This window comes from Dermacentor silvarum, chromosome 4, assembly GCF_013339745.2.
Source record: "Dermacentor silvarum isolate Dsil-2018 chromosome 4, BIME_Dsil_1.4, whole genome shotgun sequence".
NCBI classification, from domain to species: domain Eukaryota; kingdom Metazoa; phylum Arthropoda; class Arachnida; order Ixodida; family Ixodidae; genus Dermacentor; species Dermacentor silvarum.
Window position 1 is genome coordinate 181404408 of NC_051157.2, and position 21266 is coordinate 181425673.

Consider the following 21266-nt stretch of genomic DNA (forward strand, 5'->3'; position numbering starts at 1 on the left):
AGGATGTTCTGCTTTCAGTTTGGTGCAATCTGCAGTATGTTCACTATAGTGAAAGCTGCAGCCTTACAATAGGCCAAGGTTGTCGTTTCAGTACGACTGAATTGTTTCCTTGCCATCTGTACAGGGAGAGTTCGGTTATTGGGATCCAGCTGTAGGTTACATTCACATAAGTTTTGCATCCCATGAGAAGGAACGGAAAGAAGCTGAGCTCTTTCTTTTTTACATTTTCACATTCAGCACATCGTAATGAGCTCCCGATACCGGGAACGTCGTTTGCTAAGGGGGTTTAAGCAGCACATTCAGGAGAAGCTAACATGGCCCTGTGGTAGCACAATTGGTTGGCATGCAGCAGATGTGGGATCCAATATCCTGAAGCAGGGTGGGAGTTTTCCCTTTCAACCCATGGCTGACATCAGTCACAATCAAATCACACACATTGTATCGAGTCATGCAGCAAAGTGCCCATTACAGGTAATAATAAAACACAAGGCTGACAATCAACTAGATGATAAGATGCACCTAGTGAAGCCATGCTGGCTTGAAAAATTGCCAATTTGATTTGCTTCATTTGTTGATGTTTTGGTTTTGTAGTCTTTTTTTATTCCGTTGTTGACATGGTCTGATCCTAATGAACAGTTGTTTTCATGCTATTTAGAGCTTGTAAAGTGCAATTATCTTTTTATCTTAACCGATATCTCTGATATTCATTGATAAAGAAGGAGAAAACTTCCCCCAGAGTGGGCCTGAAATGGGGGTGTTTAGTACCGCACACTTTTTAAAAAGTTTCATTAAATACAGGCAAATTTTAGTAGCTGGTTTAGGGCATTGAACATAACGATGAATGCACTGAAGGATGCAAAAAAAAAAACAAAAAAAGATTTTTCATGATACGGTAGGACCGAATTTCTGGAAAGTATGTGCGACATGATGAAAAAGTGACAAACATTGTGTGGAAAATAATCACAGTTTTGAATATACAGTAGCCAACTGTTTTTCTTTTTTTGGGGGGGGGGGCAGGGGGATAACTTGAAGAGACTGTGGAGACTGACCCATTTCTTCGTTATCATTGTTCTTCTAAGTCACTAGAGTACAATGTGAATGGCACAGTGTTGGTTTTGCTTCTGAATTGTTCTTTATTTGCTTCTTCCCTTCTATCAGGGGCCTGATGACTGCAATATTCATCAACCTAGGCAGCCCGTTGACAAATTGCAATAAAGCTGTGCAAGATTCACAAAGTTGCTCCACTCATTTGCATTCAAAGGCTACCATGTGCCTAGAGCAAGCATGACTAATAACATCCATATAACGTCCCGAGCCCGGGATGTAACCTCCATCCTGCATCCAGATAACATCCAAAAAGACGCGGCCAGGACCTCCGTGGGACATCTTTCGGCGTTTCACATGGTCGGTTTCCTGGATTGCGTAGGGCACTTTAGGAACATCTCCAGGATCTGCCCAACACTCTTACAGGGACATCCATCAAACATCCTTAGGATGTCTGTGTGTTGTCAGGGAGATAGTATATGCGGCGTGTTAGGTGGGCGAAACAAGCGCTCAAATCACCACAGCCACGTCCTAAATATCTCTGCAGGCCTGCCAGCACCCTGATTGAGCGATTCTATGCTTTTACTGTGAAAGAAAACGTGACGGCGGGTGCACGCGAGTACCACGCTATATCCCGTGACAGTCACACCTTTCCACTCTTCGTATGCTTCACCACAATACAATGCGTATGCTTGGTCGCGTAACACTGATGCATTGCGGCGAAGCTGACTGTAGGGAACCGGCATTATACAGCGCTCGTGCTTTCTCGGTGACTGCATATTGAAAGCTCATACACGTTCAAGAGATTTTCGTCGATCTTTACCCCTTTTTATTGAATGAAAGGGATAACGTACGCCTATGTCCGTGATTTCAAATATTGATAAAAAGAAGTCCGGGCACAAATGTGCAGTGTGTAAAAAAAGTCAGTTTCGCCCGAAATACGAAGCATCGATTGTGATGGCAAAGTAGTAGAGAGCTATACGAAGCAAGGATAGTAGTTTATTGGGCCGTATAAAATTGTAAACATTCGCTTACTAACTAAACAGACAAGCACGGTATTACCCGCGCAGAGGTAAACATGAACACATCTCGCTCGATGACCGCGGAAACTCGCTGTGAAAACGCCGGAGTGAGAAAACGCGCCAGCAGCAGCGGGAAAATTGACCTTCGCGCTGTCTTTCGTCTCGCTTCAACGCAACGTGGAAAGCACAGCGCATACGAAGCTACCGGCACTCGGCGCGTACACTTTGTCCCCATCGCAGTTCGCTTTGAAGATGATCGGTCCGCACGGGCGTCCACTTCGCTCTCAAGTTAAAAAAAAAAAAATTGCGCGCAAGCAAACAAGGACGAAGAAAAGGAGCAACACAAGGACGAACGCTTTCCCATGTCCTGCAGGCGGGGGTAACCATCCGGTCACCAGCAACACCTCATTTGGGCATTGTCCAAGTTTCAGGAACCAGCTTAGCACCCGTGTTCTGCATTCACAGACCGCGATAATAGGCACCAGAACTGCTGGGTTGTTTAAGCCAAAGTTCGGACAAGTAGAAAGAGGGCCGGAAGAACTAGAAATGAAATGAAGCATAACTGCGAGCCGGCCTAGGTGACCGGATGGTTGCCTCCGTCTGCAGGACATGGGAAAGCGCTCGTCCTTGTGTTGCTCCTTTTCTTCATCCTTGTTTGTTTGCGCGCAAAAAGATTTAAATATGAATCTGATCCAACTAGGCCGACTCGCAGTTATGCTTCAGTTCATTTCTAGTTCTTCCGGCCCTCTTTCTACTTGTCCGAACAATGGCTTAAACAACCCAGCAGTTCTGGTACACCCCCCCCCCCCCCCCTCTCATTCCTCTCCGTCGCCTCGCCCCCGTGCCCCGTCTGCGAAGGACCGCGCGATTTCGGTCTGCCTTCCTCCCTCGCGTGCGCTACATTGAGCCGCGATTGCCGGCTCACTCTCGTACGCTTTCACTCGCACACACAGCGTACGGCGCGCGGCGACTATTTTATCGCCGTTGGATTTTATACGGAACCTCACGGCGACGCTGACGGCGACGGTAGAAATGCGCTTGGAGTGTCCATTATAATTCTATCACAATAAAATAGAAAACCTTATTTATGCAGGTGTCTGTGCTCCTGTAAAAATACTGCAATATAGTGGTGACCCTATCGAGCTGGATCCGGCCATATGGATACAAAGCCAGCTGATCAGTCACAAAGTAGGAGCTGAAGAGAACACTTTAATGCGATACTACATGTCATTGTTAGTGCTTAATTTGTGGTCAGCCAGTGACAAAAGCATTGTATTAAACACTGAGACTTCGTCTTAATCCGCAGCGCTTATGTGGCAAACAGGATCGAGAGCAAAAGGTAAGAACGATGTTTTGAGACCAGGCAGGATTGCCGTCAGCCATGTATCGAAATCGTGTTTATTATTGGTGTAATGCGGTGCACTCGAGGCTCGAGCTCACTTTCTTAAGTTTAACTTTTGCCACAGCTTACAGCTTCTGCCGGTGCAGGTGCTCTTTTACTGGAAACAACCTTTTATTTATCAAATAAAGTTGCCATTTTGTTGTTTACAAGTTTTCCTCTGGTCTATTAGTATTTTCTGAATCCGGAAGAGCTGGCTGAATGCATGTGCATCAGAGTTTGTCCTCCATGATATTTAATGGTACATTTCATCTCGAGATAGCCGGCACACGTCTGGAACCTACTATGTGTGGTTCAGTGCAGGTGAGGACTGCGAATTCAATCATTTTAAACCGAAAGCATTACTAGCCTAGCCGAGCCGAATTTCGCTGTCGCCAGTAATTTGACCTTCATTTGAGCGCAGCTGCGCCGTAGCCTTGGCAACGCGTCACGTGACTCGCTTCGGCGCCGCCGCGTGCGCTAGCCGCCGCCGGCTTGGTGCATGCTATCTCCGCAGCTGGGTCGCCGCCTGACTACGTGACTCACCGCGCGATTGGCTAAGAGGAGCGCCGCGCTCGCCTAGTCAGTGCGAGCTCGGCCATAGATGGCAGCTAGGCCGGGCCGTCTTCTCTGAGCGTTGTGCGGGAGCGGGAGGCTTTGAGCCGTCGTCGGCAAGCGGGGTCTGACCACCCCGCGGATATCGCCCGGCGAACTGCTTCACTGGAGAGGGTCCGGAATGCCAAGCCTAATCACAGTCATGTCTAGCCACCGACCAAGGCACAGCCGTGTATAATAATTAAAGCTACATCAAAGGTTAACCAAGTGAAACCAGGACTTAACCAGGCTAAACCAAGATTTCGCTTTGCATATCCAGGGTTAGCTGAGCTAAGCCGCAGCCATTTTTTATGAGACACCCAACTGCTCCTCCTGCTCTCTCTTGCTACGAGCGCATTCTCCATGAGCTACTGCACTTTGGTTTCTGTGCATATGTATCCCCATGCACTTGCAAGAGCCAGAACAACTCATGTGATGATCACAGTTGGCACAAACGCTTCGTGCGTCGCAGACGAGTGTGAGTAAAAGAAGGACATGATGGCGATTGCTTCCTATAGCTTCCATACCATGCATGTAGCACTGCGCCTGGCAGGCATGATATTATGGTGATAACAATTATATGGACACTCCGGGCGCATTTTGCCATCGGCGTCACTGTGATCTGTATAAAGGCCAAGGGCGATGGCATTGTCGCCGCGCGCTTTATGCTGTATGTGAGAGTGAAAGCGTGCGAGGGTGAGCCGACGATGGTGGCTAAACGATGGTGGCCTACGACAGCGGTGAGGAAGCGCGCGGTCTTCGTCCGTCGTACGCAAGCCTAGGTCGGCAGTGTGGGAGAACACTCACTCACACTCACCATAATTTTTTCGAGGCCCCGCACTCACTTTCACACTCACCTCCACTCACACTCACAGAACTCACTTCCACTCACACTCACTGGCGCTCACTCGCACTCCCAATCACTCTCACTGGCGTTCACTCGCACTCACCTGCACTCACTCGCACTCATCTCCACTCACACTCACAGGCACTCACTCGCACTCACCGCCTGCACTGAGTCACACTCACTGGCACTCACTCGCACTCGCATTCACCTGCACTCACAATCACTGGTACTCTCACTCGCACTCACCTGCACCCACACTCACTGGTACTCGCTCGCACTCGCATTCACTTACACTCACACTCACTGGCACTCACCTGCACTCACACGCACTGGCACTCACTCGCACTCGCACTCACCTGCACTCGCAATCAATGGCACTCACTCGCACTCACCTGCACTCACACTCACTGGCACTCACTCGCACTCACCTGCACTCACACTCACTGGTACTCGCTCTCACTCGCATTCACTCACACTCACTCGCACTCACCTGCACTCACACTCACTGGTACTCGCTCGCACTCGCATTCACTCACACTCACTGGCACTCACTCGCACTCCCCTGCACTCACCACTGGCACTGGCACTCACTTACACTCACGTTAACTGGCACTCACTCACACTCACCTCCACTCGCACTCACCCCTTTGAAATGAGTGTGAGTGAGTGCACTCATGAGTCACTGTGCCGATCTATACCGCTCACAATTCGTGTATATTCATAACGACGCTTTCAATTTAGCACCTGTTGCATCGGTAGTGCGCCAAGGCAGTGTTTTGGACCCAGGTTTATTTTATTGCGATAGCAATTATATGGACACTCAAAAGCAGATTTCTGCCGTCGGCGTCGCCGTCGCCGTAGCCGTCGCCGTCGCCGTCGCCGTCGCCGTGAGGTTCCGTATGACGTCAATGGAGATGAAATCGTCGCCGTGCGCCGAACGCTGTATGTGCGAGCGAAAGGGCGCGAGGGACGCGCGCTTTCACGGGGAGTGAACGCACGGCGGAGAACAAACGCGCGTTCAGCGCCGTGCTCGCTTAAAAAGGGCTGCAGAAGTAAGCGTCTCTTTCCTCCTTTACAATCACCATATATGTAGAGCAAACGCGCCTTCTTCCGACGCGCGAGAGGCCGAGGGGGAGGGGCAGGGGGGGAGGGGAGGGAAGGGAGGCGACGTTTAGCTGCGGCACCAAGTGCCTATTTATATCAGAGGCTCCGGCAACAGTCACCAACGCCGCACGCATTTTGAGCGAACGCGGGCAAAACGCCGAAGGCGTCGACAATAGTTCTGCGTGTTGCCGGTGCTGCTGCATGTCCAAGTTTATACAGCTAATAAAGCTAATATCATTACTCCGTATAGCTCTCTACAAATTTGCTATCGCAATTGATGCTTCGCCTTTCAGGTGAAACTGCGACAACTTTTTAATATACATAAAAGATTTGCCTTCCCGATTACATGGTACCATCCGTCTATTCGCTGACTTTTGTATTTCGTACCGCGAAATTAATCACAGTTATAATCACCATATACAAAATTCTGCCTTTTCTTGGTGTCAGGAGTGGGAGATGACTCTAAATGCCGAAAAATATGTAACGCTAACAGTAAGAAAGAATCATATATCTGAGCTTACTTACATTATTAATGACACACCTCTCCCTTGTGCATTTCAGCGTAAATGTTTAGGTGTCACTTTAACATACGCTCTCCGATGGGAAAGCCATGTTAACAAAATAACCTCAAGTGGAAATCAGTGTACATGCTGAGCACTAAACCGACTCTTCTTTCTGAGAAGACACCTTCAGCTTGCGCCCCCAGATAAAATTTGCTGGCCTACAAAATGCTTGTTCGAACAGTGCTGGAGCACGCCAATGTTGTTTGGTTTCCGTACACAAAATAACTCGTTGCAAGAATGGAAGGGGTGCAGAGGAAGGCAATAAGGTTATGTTTTAATAAATACAAATTAACGGATTCTTTGACTAAATTATTAAAGAGAGTTGATTGATTAACACTGCAAAGTAGAGCAAAACTAGCACGACTAATGTTTTCGTTTCAATTTATTCATGGTGACATAAACATTGACGTCAGCCCCAAACTCTCTCTGTCGATCTCTCCGTCATTGACATTAGAAGTGTGCATGCTTGCCGCCCATGCTCGCTAAGCTCCCCTTCGGTCGGATTGAGCCAAGAGAGCGGGAAATAGAGGGAGAGATTGACTGTCCGTATACTTAGTCAACCACTTAACGCCGAAACAAACACAAAAGGGAGAACAAAGCGGTATCTATCATTGCATCTTCGCTTTTTCTCCATGTATGTGAGCGTGCGTGTCTGTTACTCTGTGCTAACTTGGCTAGTCCCTCTTCCGCTCTGCCTGTTTATATAAGGAGCCTGTACGTGTACGTTTAAGAGGGAAGCAGGAAGAAAATGAGGAGCCATTCCACCCTCGATCCTGAAGGCGGATGACCAGCAAAGCTGTATCAAATCACACGGTATTAAATGTCTTCACTCAGTGAAAGTTATGGCAAAATTTGCTGGTCATGATTTGGATATGTCTGCCATCAGCGCTCCAGCCTATACACATTCCCTGGTGTTTTAAAGAAAATGTCGCAGTTTCGCCCGAAAGGCGAAGCTTCGATTGCGATAGCAAATTAGTAGAGAGCTATACGAAGCAAGGATAGTAGTTTAATGGGCCGTATAAATTTGTAAACATTCGCCTACTAACTAAATATACAAGCACGGTGTCACGCGCGAGCAGGTAAACATGAACGCATCTCGCTCGATGACCGCGGAAACTCGCTGTCAGAACGCTGGGGTAAGGAGGCGGGGCTATAGACATTTTCACGAGGGCGCTTCCGACGGTCTGGCGTGGAGAGTATGTGTCAGTGTTGCCTGTTCGGTCTGGATTGTGAGCTTGCCTTGCGCTTGCATTGCGGAGTGGTAGCTTTCCTTCGATGTTTCTGTTTATTTTTGTCACGAATGACTTGCGCTCGTAAATAATGGCATATATACTCATCAAAAGGCGACAGGCCAGCACTGTGCAGTTTATGGGTGCAGAAACAACCAGCGGAAAATAACGATTTTGGGGATAAGTGTGTCCACAACACAGCACTCCGCGAGACCACTGCCGCGATGTGGTATGTTCACGCTTCGCCGGTTTCCAGCATTACCTGAGGACTTGGCATTTCAGTCTAATGTGAACCAATGCACACATCAGTAAAATAACACATTTTGGTAAACTCTTTTCTCCAGATTTCCCAATAGGTTGCGAGAATTGTCAGCTCTTCGATGCAATATTTCTCGTATGTAGTGGCAGAGGCTACATTTGTTATTCTTTCAAACACGACTTTATTCCAGTGCCTAATACGGAGGTCACACGGCGCACTTTTGATCGTGATCGAGCCCGATATGGGTCGAATTTCTTGGTCGCGATTGGCTTCTTTGCTCAATTTGCGGAAGGGAGCCAATCGCGGTCGAACATTCCGATCCAGATCGGTCTCGATCGCTATCAAAAGTGGCCGTGTGAACCGGTATAAGACAAATTGGAGCACTCTGCGAGAGAACTAGTCAGTAAATACACTTCGCAACGATCTGGAAAAATCGTCTCCTATGGAAGATGGAAGCCCCTGCGTCCACCAAAACATTGTCTCTGCGTTCACACGCACCCTGCGCGGCTCTGCCCATAAAGGTAATTAACTTCAACAGCGCGGTGCTGCATCGAGGTCACCCATCTTTGAGCGTTGTCTATGTGCTTGGGCAGCAAGAGAATGCAAAAACTAACGTGTCAACCTCATCAGCGCGCCCTAGCGCCAGTGCTAGAGTTCGGGAACTGTAATGCGCTAACTGTGCGTCGCGTTGAAACGCGCTAAATGAGCCCGCGCAAGTAAGAACGTAAAAAACGGTATTCGCATGGGCACGCGGACAATACATAGTTTGCACGTGACGTCATATCCGCCGCGCCTGCCTCGACCGTCCGCCATCGCTAGGCACCTCGCTACTAGCCGCTGGCCCGCGGCGTTTGTGTTTGGCGTTCGTTTCTACGTGTTTAGCGCCGCGTGTTTGCTATCGTGAAAGCTTTGCGATGGCAAAAGTCAGGAGCCCTGAATTTTGCCCTTTCTACATGGACGAGCTTGTGGGTCCGACGCGGGCTCGCTACAAAGAAAAGGTCGGAATGTGCGACGGCGTGGACCCATACTAGCTGCACGTTGGCGTGGATACCACACCCGGCCACGACGTACGTGGATATTATTAATTATCTTGTACCGTCCACGAGCTACGTCACGCTGAACGAAATAAAGGCTTACAAATCGCTGAAGACGCACACTTACTTCACGAGCGGTTAGGTGAGGAAGGTTGCAGCGAAGCGCCTGTCGTCGGGTCTTACCATCGTCCTCGGCGAGGTGAGTCAATGAAAGCATATGTTTCTTGGCGTGCGGTAGAGAAAAATATCTCAGTATATTTTGTGCTCCTTCATTCAGGGAAAGCTTTCTTGCCACAATGGTTCACCTATATGCACTTTTTCCCCAAGCTTCAAAACGTGTGTTCGTTTCTTTCTGCGAGTTTTGGTTTAGAGTTCGGTGCATGTCCGTGCATGTGAATTTTGTTGCGTTAAATAGAAGTAGCCCACTATATTGAAAGCATGCAGACATTCATATATTGCTTAGCATATCGCTAAGCGAAGCACACATACCAAGAAATGACGATGCGAAGCAGTTTGTAGGCCGTTAAAAAAAACAAAATTGGGGTTTTCCGTGCTAAAATCACGATCTAATTGTGAAACACGCGGCAGTGGAGGGTTCCGGGATAATTTTGACCGCCCAGAGTTCTTTAACGTGCACTACAACACAAGTACACGGGCGTTTTTCAGAGCGGTAAAGGCGACTATGCGTGTGGGAGCGGGCGGTCACCAACCAGTACGGGGCTTTCGCTACCGCGCGTTTACGATCATGCTTGATGTGCAGTGTTTTGGCGTGTTATGTACTCGCCCGAAACAAAGTGACGACACGCACGTTGTTCAGGTCCTTCCGATTTATCCGGGAAAGCCACAGGCACCGACGTTTCTCCGACAGCATTCTTGTGCGTTCGCACTGCCATGTTATTACGTTTGGTGTGGACCTACGCCCGGTTCTGCGTAGCTCGGCTTAGCGGCAGTGGTACTTCTTGTGCGGCAACCGAAAATCGCGCAGATTGGCATGATCACGACGCGAGAAGGAACTTCGGATCAACAACGCGTCAGCGCGCGCAGCCTGCCCCAGCACGCTCCCGCAGGCCCGCAGGTGCCTAAAGATGGCGGACAGGCTCGCGGACCGGTGCGGAAGTGACGCACGTGCAAACTATGTATAGCATCATGCTTGCAAGAATAATAGTAACGAAAAAAATTATTCGCACAGTCGATCAAGTGAAATACTTACGTGCGTGCAGTGACCGCTTCGCTGACCACTAAGCGCTTTTCACTCACGGTCAGTAGTGGTTTACAGTTATATGCATATGTATTTATTCGAAAATTGTTAAGACTCGACATTACTTTATTATGAACATAGCACAGTGAGACGGTGTAAGAGAAACAAGAGAAAGAGCAGAGATGGCCCTAACGCTACAGTATTATTGGCTTATTTCGCTTCAGAGATAGCGCACACGAACAATTCTTGCCGTACGCCATATCTTCAATACAAACTTCGCGCACGATCTACGTTAAGGTTAACCATGAGCGAAGCTTGTTAGAAATTCAAACATTCGAAAAAAAAAAGCCATTCCAGGTAAACAAACGTAAAAAATAGGTAAACAAATATATCTTTATAACAAGTCCTGTTATAATCCCTATTGGGAGTGACAGTATGTATAAATAAATAAATACTAAAAATAAAAATCTGGCACCTAAGCTGTATCAGTTACGCTGGTATCTGTGATCACTGCCGCGCGTCGGTTAGCTGCAGGTACCGCGCTGCTCGATCGCCACGCTTATGCTTTGACATTTGGTTATGAACACCCTGCACCGCACCAGATCCAATAAATTTTGCATGATTGAGCTGTTCAGATGCGTCGGAAGCGTATATATAGAGTAACCACCGCATATCTACCAACCACTGACACGCGTCGTCGGGCCGCCGGCGCCTGGTTCTAAGCATTGCCCGACAGCTACGTACGCGCCTGATTTCGCTAAATGAGGCAACCCTCAACCGCTAAACGTAATGGTGATCAGATTCAATCGACGATACGGTGACATGTGCCCAGCAATAACAATGAAATATACCGCTGATTAGCACGCCAGGTCTCGACGGAGCAGACGCGGCTGCCGCCGCTACCGACGACGAAACACCACATCCACTGGCTGGGCTTGCTGTTGTCATGGCACACTACACTGAGCGCTCACGCGAGCGCGTGAAACATGTACCAAGTCAAGCGGCACAAGACAAGCGAAGCGGAAGAAAACAATCGAAATAATGCGCGGCGAAGATCACACAACCGAAGTGCGGCCGGCCTGCTCTCGCAAGGCTCACAGTCCAAAATGGCGGCATAACATGTTCTGACGCTAGACGTCGCCTGTGTCGGCCAATGGCGCTGCTCAAACGTCGGTTTGTGAAAAAAAGGTCTATACACTAGAACACGATAGTCTCGCACCCAGACTAACCGAACGCATACTCTCGCACCCGGGCTGCCCGGTCGACCAGCGCCATTTTGTACTGGGCTGCCAAAGTGTGTTCGTCGGCGACCGGTAGACATGGCAAGTGCCAGCTCTAGGACTCCAAAGTGCGGAAATGTGCCCGTTCACGCGGTTCCTAAGTACAAGAAGTCATCTGGGCGGCATTGCGTCGTGTTTGGATGCCAAAACAACCAGCGCAAAAGGAGCAGGTTACTTAGCGCTGTTTGCGAAGAGCACGACACACGCAGGGAATCGTGCCGGTGCGGTGTTTTCAGCTTGCACCGATTTCCATCCGCAACGAAGAACGCCAAGCTACGCCACCAGTGGATAGCTGCACTGAATAGGAAGAACTACCAACCCAGTGAAAATGCGCGAGTGAGTATGCGAGCTGTGTATATTTTGGTGCCACGTTCAACTTTGCGCCCTACGAACGTAATATGTTTAACACGCAGGTTTGCTCCGAGCACTTCCTGGACAACAAGCCTACAGAGCAGAATCCCGTGCCGATGCTTCGCCTTGGCTATAACAAAAAGGCAAGCCTTTTCGTGTTTTCATTCATGCAGAGCTCCCGACGGTTAAGAGGAACAGTTGAGTTTGCGGTTAGCGATACTTGCAGCTGGCGCGCGGCATGACCATTAAGCGTGAACAAGTCGTAGGCAATAGAATGTTGCCATGCTGGTGAGCGTTATTACTAACGAAAGTAAACTGAAGTTTGCTCGTCACGTAGCATGCGTCCACAAAGACGTAAACGACGACTGCTCGTCGCCGAAGGTGTTCTTGCAGCGCGCCTGTCTTTACATTTCAGGTGTCATTCGTAACGAATTCATTTGAGCCTCCTGAGCTCTAAACTGCGTGCGTGCTGTTATGCGAGGCAAAGCACGAAATTTTTCTTTTCATATAGCGAGGAAAATTAGGTGGTTAATTATTGTTGCATTTTGTAACAAAATTTTGGTCGCTCTCACCTGTTTTTTTTTTTCTGAGGGAGCGCCAACAATCTGATATGGCCTCGCACAAGCGAAACAGGTCTGATACCAGGTAACTGCAGTTGGTGGGGATAATTTCTTGGAATGCAGGTGCGGTTGTTGTCTTGTACGAAAGGGGTCCCTGATGATGCAGCTTTAAGTAGGGATGGTAATTTTATGTGCCCTGTAATGGTTGGTGCAACAACTCACACCGGCATCTGTCGTGCTCACCTTGTTATGCGGGCTTTGCCAGCACATGTAGTTGAACATTATAACCACTGTAGTTCCACATTTTCCAATGAGTGCAGGTTTAGCGCCATACGCTGCTTGTTCTAAGTGCTATAGGCTTGTGTTCTGAATGTTGTGCTTTTAAGTGGCTGCACGATACAATTGACCTTGTGCATATTGTTTTTCATTTTGAGAGGAATTTATATCTTCCCAACAGTTATGGCACAGAAAAGAACTACATCCCTTCTTACTATAACATATAGTTTGTTTGTTTTCAATGTGCAGGTGGTGAAGGGCAGGCGTCTGCTAATCAGGCAGGCTGTAAGCCCAGTCAAGCGACCTCGCCATTGTGCTGCCGAACGGGGCCAACCTAGCAGTGAACATGACAAACAAGACCATACTGAAAGTGCAGAGGACAATGTTCTGCGTGCTGGTGGAAACCTAGGAACGTTGCATGCTGGTACCCAAGCACTAGCTGCTGCCTGTCCACAACAGGAGAGAGAGAGAGAAACAACTTTAATTGAAAACACCAACAATCCGATATGGCCTCGCACAAGTGAGCAACACTGCACAAACGAGACCACACGAGCAACACAACGATACCACACAAACGAGCAACACAAGCGTGAACAGGAGCAGCAGATCATTCAGCAGCAAGTGCCCACATCCCAGCAGGTAGCGTCTGTTCACCTTCCTGCAGTGGATGCCCCGAGTGAAACAGCGCAAATGGAGACACCAGGTCACACTAAAACAAGTGTAGTAGAAGCTAAAAGCACAGTAGAACTGTATAACAGCGAACTGCAGGAGGTTGCATCCGAAAGGCTTGATATTGTCCCTGCTACATACGAGGTGGTTGTCGAAAGCACTGAAGAGGCAGCCCCAAATTTTCATTTTGAGACATCTTATGATGCATAGAACCTCCACACTGTTGAGCTGTCCACAGTGTCATCACTTTCAGAGCCCGAGCAAGCAATAGTGCCAATGGATGTTTCACTTGCGTGTGTGCAAAGAATTTTGCACGAACACTGCTACTTTTCTTGCAGTGTGAAAAATGTTGATGCAGGAACTCAAACATCTATTTACAATACAGTTTCATTACCGTCTAGTCAGTACCAGTTTTACACTGGATTGAGCTATTGCACCTTCTGTGAATTAGTCAACGTTGTGGAGAGTAAGGTCAGCACTCAATTTAAATTAAGCATTAGTGATGCTGTTCTGCTGACTTTGATGCGCCTTAGACTGGGCTTGCTCTATGCTGATTTAGCGTATCGGTTTGCTATATCTGTATCTCTTGTTGGTAAAATTTTTCGCACAATTCTTCGAGCACTAGCTGAAATTTCCAGACAACATTTGATCATCTGGCTACCTCAGGAGACCATACAGAGGTCACTTCCAAAAACATTCAAAGAAAGCATGTACAAGAACACTAGATCCATAATAGACTGCACAGAGGTGTATATGCAGCGCCCCAAGAAGCTGTATGCTCGTGCTCAGACGTACAGCCAGTACAAAGGCGGAAACACTGCAAAATTTCTAGTAGCCATAGCACCCACAGGCTTCATTATGTTTGTATCTAAAGTATATCGTGGCCGGGCTTCTGATCGGTTTATCGTGCAAGACTCAGGATTTTGCGAATACCTCGAAAACTGTGATGAAGTAATGGCAGATCGAGGCTTCACCTTGAATGAGGAGATGAAAGCAAAATGTGTTCGCCTAAATATGCCCGCTTTTACACAAGGAAGGAACAGGCTTGAAGAAGTGGAGGTGACGAGAACAAGGCGAATTGCTTCATTAAGAATACATGTCGAAAGAGCAATTAACCGTATTAAGACATTCAGAATACTCAAGTACAGTGTCCCAATTCATCACAAGAAACTTGTAAATGAGATTGTTGTAGTTTGTGCAGGACTTTGCAATTTGAAGTCACCCCTGATTCGCAGTGATATCATAGTTGAAGAAGGTACTCCGTGAGCGAAAGTTTATGGCCTCAGGCTCGCTGAAAAACACTAAATTTAGTCGTAATTCAGACATACAAACGGACAAGTGGCCGGGAAAGCTCGCAATGTCATGTTTATACTGCAGTCCTCAATTTCAAGTTACATGCGTTGGTGAAAAAAAATTTGCTTAATCGCAGAATCTGTGGTATGTATACTTTTGCGCAGAGGAGTACCTGTGTCAAGTGCATTACTTGCTAGCAATGACTTAGTCGTGGGTGCCAGATCGGTCTTGCAACACTTGCTAAAAGAAGGCTGCGTTAATTTTGCGTTGTGTATGGTAAGCTTTTTTATTTTTAGGAGTGATTTCACTTTAAAATCTGAGACTTGCATTATGTTTTTCTAAATGTTCATAGAGAGCCTGGTAGACTTTTCTTGTGAGAGGTTTCACGTGAACTGTGACATTTATTCTAAATATGCCAGAAAAAAAGCCTGCAAGATACTATACTTCCCAGTTGTCCATCATGTGTATTGACAATTTTTGTGCTTATTTTTTATAGCTGTGTTGTAGTATTACGTGCAATTTGCCAGTGTACATGTAAGGTCATCTCACACAAGTGCTCACGGGATTTGGAAGATTATTCTATTTTGTTCTTATATATGTTCACAAAGAAAAGCCTGATAACCTTTTTTTTTCTAGTTGCGTGCGATTTCACTCTGAAGTCCAATTTATTCTGGTAGATTAAGTCAAAGGTATGCCAGGAGGAAATCATGCAAGATGTATTCGCCAGTTGTATTTATGTGTAGTAACATTTTTTATACATATGATGATTTTTATACCTTCATTGTAATCAGTACAATTTTCTAGTGTACATGTAAGGTCATATCACACAAGCGCTCATGTGATTTGGAAGGCTATTGCATGATGTTCTCATAAATGTTCACAAAGAGGAACCAAGGCGAGTCACCACTGTGCAGCTTCTTGTTTTCTGTGAAAGAAAATTTTTTGCACTAGTTTGGATAGTGCATTTTACTGTCTAGAAAAGTACAAGGCTGGAAACCATTTTTTATTGATTCATCAACATAAATGACAGGTATTTGTGTTCCAAAGGTTACAGCTGTGGACAATTTTTTTTCTGTCTCCGTAGATTGTATATACATATTGTTACACTTTTGCTTTGAATGCATTGGCACCAGCAGCAGGGATATATGGGCCGGTATTTTGTAGCGATGCGTTATGCTTTATGCTATACTAGTCCTATCATCCACCGCTCACGGCCGGCTGATCCCGTTGATAACGTGAGCAGACCGTCGCTCTGACCACCGACAAAGCGCGAAAAGGCATTACCATCGGAAAGGCATAGCTACAAAATACCGTCCTTGGTCTCCACAATAGATCCTTGCTGGACTTGGTAAACAGAACAAACTTTGTGTGCACATGTAAGATATGTTTTATGCCTCAGGGCAAACTTCCAAATAAAAATAAACGAACTATTGCACAATATGTCTTGCTGTTTGTTTTTTCGAGCTATAGAACTTTAGCTTATAAATTATTTACAATAAATAAACAATATGCTGCAAATTAACCACTTTTGCGATACTGTCATTAAGTAGCAGTACGTAGAAACATGTCGTACGCTTCAAGTGCTGTCGAGCTTTGAGTGAGAGCATCGTCTACCAAGGCAGGAAGGTAGAAAGAAAAGTAAAAGTTGCGCACTCTTGCAAGGCTGGAGCTTAAGTATGCTGGGTTAAAGTTCACATTAACCAGGACAGTTCGCCTACTTGTCCACACATAAAAAAAGCAATGTTACCTTTGGCAACAATACATAGTGAATTGTATACTTGACTGTAGTAGGCCCCCCTGCCTGATTTAGAAAGAAAATATCCATCATCTCCCTTCCTTACATCATATTTTCCGCTGTCCAACAAAGAGGAGCAGTCTTCTGTGTAAGGGCACTTAATTTCAAGAATGGAGTCTGTGCCAACAAGTCCATCTGGGCTTGCAGATAGGTACGCTTCACTTTGCGACACCACAGTTCCTAGTTTTGCTACTTTTAGGCCAGTTTCTTGCTCAAACGCCTCCCTGGCAATAGGCTCACACTGTGTACCATGCATAGTTGCTGTGTTGCCTCTGAAGCTAGACCTCAGTAGGGAAGCCAGTGCTCTTTCTGGCAAAGTGTGCTTGCGCTTAGGTACCTTTGACGTGACTGAGGCTGTTATTCTGACCTTTCTACTGCCTTCCCACACACTGCCACGTTGCTCCACTGTTCCTTTGGCCAGTCTAACTTGTGCATCTAGAGGTATGTCTACATACCTTTTATAGAAATCATTACAGCAATGGCAGTTGTCAGGTCCAGTACCGCTATGAAAGCCATGAGACGGGACACTACGAGGTGCAGGTATTTCATCTGTAGTTTCTGCAGCTGGTGCATTTAGTGTTAAGTTTAAAATTGTGCCCGGTACTGATGCAAGACCTTTCAAAGGAACTGTATCAAAGCTTTTCACAAGCGAATTATGGTCCCTAAACTTCTGAAACTGAGGATCATGTAGCCTCGGGGCAGGTTTCCCAGTCTGGATTTGCCTTCTTAACTTGAAGTCTATGCCTTGTATTTCTCCTGGAACTACATTCTTCTTTGTGCCACGGTTCCATTCAGCACTCTTGTCAGTACATGCTGTGCCAGTCAAACCAAGTCTGACAGCAAACTCAATCTTCCAAAGTAGAGCTCCTGAAAAAAAATTGTACCAATTCATACTTCATAAGAGACACTCCTTTAAAACTTCTGCACTACTGACACTGAACAAAATACAAGTTACTTTTAGTTCACTTTGCATTTAAGCAAATGGCAGATGGTCACATTTAAGTGCATAATTCACGCAGCAAAACTGCATGGCTTTGTAATGCATAAGTTAGTAGCATGCAAAATAATTAGCATACCAATGTGGCTGCAAGCATGCGCTGCACCTGCCATGCAAGAGCAGTCCGCTGTGATGACACTTCCACTGGGCTGAAGGCAGACCCAAGCTTTATGCGGGGGCGCACTTAACGCCCGAGACCTTTCGACTTCTCCTTTGACAAAAATGGAGTGTGTGGCCATGTCCTTGTGCACAAGCAAGCAGCCCACCTTGCCACTTTCAACATAGTTGTAGGCTTCAGTGCTTTTGATTACATTCACTTCTTCAAGGTCACAAGCTTTTGTCTTCAAAAGGTAGTAAATAATATGGTGTTCCTGCACAGGAGGCCAGCGCTTCATGTCTTCGATCCAGTCTTTGATTTCATGAAATTCAAGCGGACACAAGGCACCTGCACAGAATACATAGGATTGACACATTAATAAACAGTACTCAAGCCAATGTCCTTTACGTCGCAGACGCTGATACAAAATCTTAAAGCGCTAGTTCCAATGGCTACATAATTAGTCTATGCTCGCATAGCACACCTGTAATTCTGAGGGACGGTGGGATTCTGCACAATAAGACCTCCATATTGGCTTACAATATCGCAACTTCGCTTTTAAGGCATTACTGTCACAGATAGCTTCTGAAAGGGATTGATGAACGATACACTTTTATTGAAAATCTAAATCGCAGGTGATGCTCGGCAATTTCATGCTTTCACATTTTAACTCGAAGGGGACCATTAAAAATTTTAACACGAAAGTGTTTTATGCCGGGGTCCACCAAGACTTCACTGACGTATTTCCGTCACGGAAATACGTCATAGAACATAATACAAAGAAAGAAACCAGAAGAAAAAGTTCCACAAACATGCAAAATTTGGGAATCGAACCCACGACCTCTCGGTCCGCGACGATAGATCGCCGAGCGTTTAACCCATTGCGCCACAAACGCATTTGCAGAGAGCTACACAGACGCGCCTTATATATCTAACACTCCTCCGTGTACCCGCGCTCTTGTTCGGGGCGGTGCCGCCGCCTACGAGCAGAAAAGAGAAGTACTGCATTATGACACTAACGCGCACCGACAGTGAACGCTTCGGTGGTCTCACCACTACGACGCCTCGATGCCAGCATTCGAAGGGACGCTGGCATCAAGAAGCACTACCAACGCCACCTAGGTGGCGTTGCTAGGTGGCGTTGGTAGTGGCGTTCACCGTACTCAGCACAGCGGAGCGTGGCCTCCGCAATTAGCTCTGAAAATGTTTCTGAAGTTGATCGCGGAGGCTGCAATTACGACGCGCTGTACGCGCTGATTTGACTCGGTGACGATTCAGTTACGTGCTTTGTCTTGCGCGTTGTATTAGTGTGTCAGTTACGTGCTTCGTCTTTCGCGTTGTGCTAGCGTGTGCAGCGTAGTGCAGCTTCCATATGCACGACGGTTGCTCATGGTCATCGACGTTGGTAGTCGTGATGGAGGAGACGTGCCACCAGGCGTCAGCGTGGGTGCATCAACGCCTAAGGGCGCTTTAGCCACAAAACACCAATAGACATTATATATCAATGTGCAATAAACATTACACTACTTCTGTGAAGACACGTTTCACTTTCGTGTTCTATACCGATTCCTATATAAGAGGGATCAACCACATTTTTTATTGAAAAGTCACGGAGAGCACAAAACGAAAATACTGGCACGAGCGAAGATTCTGTTCCAGGAGAGCAGGCCCCGTCTCTACAATGGCCCCTACTGCTCCCCCGGGAAAATAAGTGATGCTATTTTGGAGGTAGAGCGCCGTAAGGCGCGAGAATACTATATTCCGGCATGACTGATACAGCAAGGCGCGAGAAACTCTGTCCGACGTACCGCGGACACGCGAGGAAAATAGGTGACGCCAACGAGGAATTTACCGCATGCTTCTGAGCACTTATGGGAGAAACACCGCTTTCCGCGAAACTCGTCGCAAAGCGTACGCCCGGGCAAAATTTTGCCGCAGGATGCATGTTGAAAAGTAGAATTTTCATAAAGCTTTATCGCGCAACCTTTAATAATATATGGCACCAACATAGTGCTGTATATTCCTTCACAGGTTACGTGCCAAAAATACGGAGATATTACAGCTCACACGTGTTCTAGTATATAGCGCGCGGTTTGTACAAATGTAATAGCGTACTTACCCGATGTATTCGCTTCTGCAGTCTGCACAGCACTCAGCGTGGCCATTGAGGACTTGCATGAGGTCTTGAAGTTTGATTGAATCGAGACAGCGCAAATGACAGGTTAGAAAAAACGCGATACACGCCTTCCGTCCAGCTGAAATGCCGAAGTTTCGCTTTTGCGCTGGGTCGCATCTCCCGGTGTGGCAGCCCAGGCCTGCTACTTCGCGGCACTTGAGATAGATGGCGCGACCAGCGCTCACCAATATGGCGGCGCGCTTTGAATTCACGGTGTTCTAGTCTATAGACGTTTTCACGAGGGCGCTTCCGATGGTCTGGCGTGGAGAGTATGTGTCAGTGTTGCCTGTTCGGTCTGGACTGTGAGCTCACCTTGCACTTGCATTGCGGAGTGGTAGCTTTCCTTCGACGTTTCCGTTTATTTTTGTCACGAATGACTTACGCTCGTAAATAATGGCATATATACTCATCAAAAGGCGACAGGCCAGCACTGTGCAGTTTATGGGTGCAGAAACAACCAGCGGAAAATAACGATTTTGGGGATAAGTGGGTCCACAACACAGCACTCCGCGAGACCACTGCCGCGATGTGGTATGTTCACGCTTCGCCGGTTTCCAGCATTACCTGAGGACTTGGCATTTCAGTTTAATGTGAACCAATGCACACATCAGTAAAATAACACATTTTGGTAAACTCTTTTCTCCAGATTTCCCAATAGGTTGCGAGAATTGTCAGCTCTTCGATGCAATATTTCTCGTATGTAGTGGCAGAGGCTACATTTGTTATTCTTTCAAACACGACTTTATTCCAGTGCCTAATACGGAGGTCACACGGCGCACTTTTGATCGTAATCGAGCCCGATATGGGTCGAATTTCTTGGTCGCGATTGGCTTCCTTGCTCAATCTGCGGAAGGGAGCCAATCGCGGTCGAACATTCCGATCCAGATCGGTCTCGATCGCTATCAAAAGTGGCCGTGTGAACCGGTATAAGACAAATTGGAGCACTCTGCGAGACAGCAGCGCACCGAGGATCTCTGCCGGGGGGGGGGGGGGGGGGGTTGACAGTTTGCCAATACCATCTAAACAGCACTAACTTCGATTTCTTAACGGGAAATTGTCAAAAAAATGTGCTTTTTGCGAGTGTGCAGACGATTGCGCGTCTTTCATCTTAGTTGCAGTACTCAAATGCGTAAGCAAAGAAAAGGGGTTCAAAAAAAGGCGGGGTTAAATCGGCATCAGGGGGGGGGGGTGTTACAACCCCCGGTCGGTGCGCCACTGCTGCGAGAGAACTAGTGGGTAAATACACTTCGCAACGATCTGGAAAAATCGTGTCCTATGGAAGATATATGCAGACCCTGTGTCCACCAAAACATTGTCTCTGCGTTCACACGCACCCTGCGCGGCCTTGCCCATAAAGGGTAATTAACTTCAACAGTGTGATGCTGCATCGAGCTCACCCATCTTTGAGCGTTGTCTATGCGCTTGGGCAGCAAGAGAATGCAAAAACGAACGTGTCAACCTCATCAGCGCGGCCTAGCGCCAGTGCTAGAGTTAGGAAAC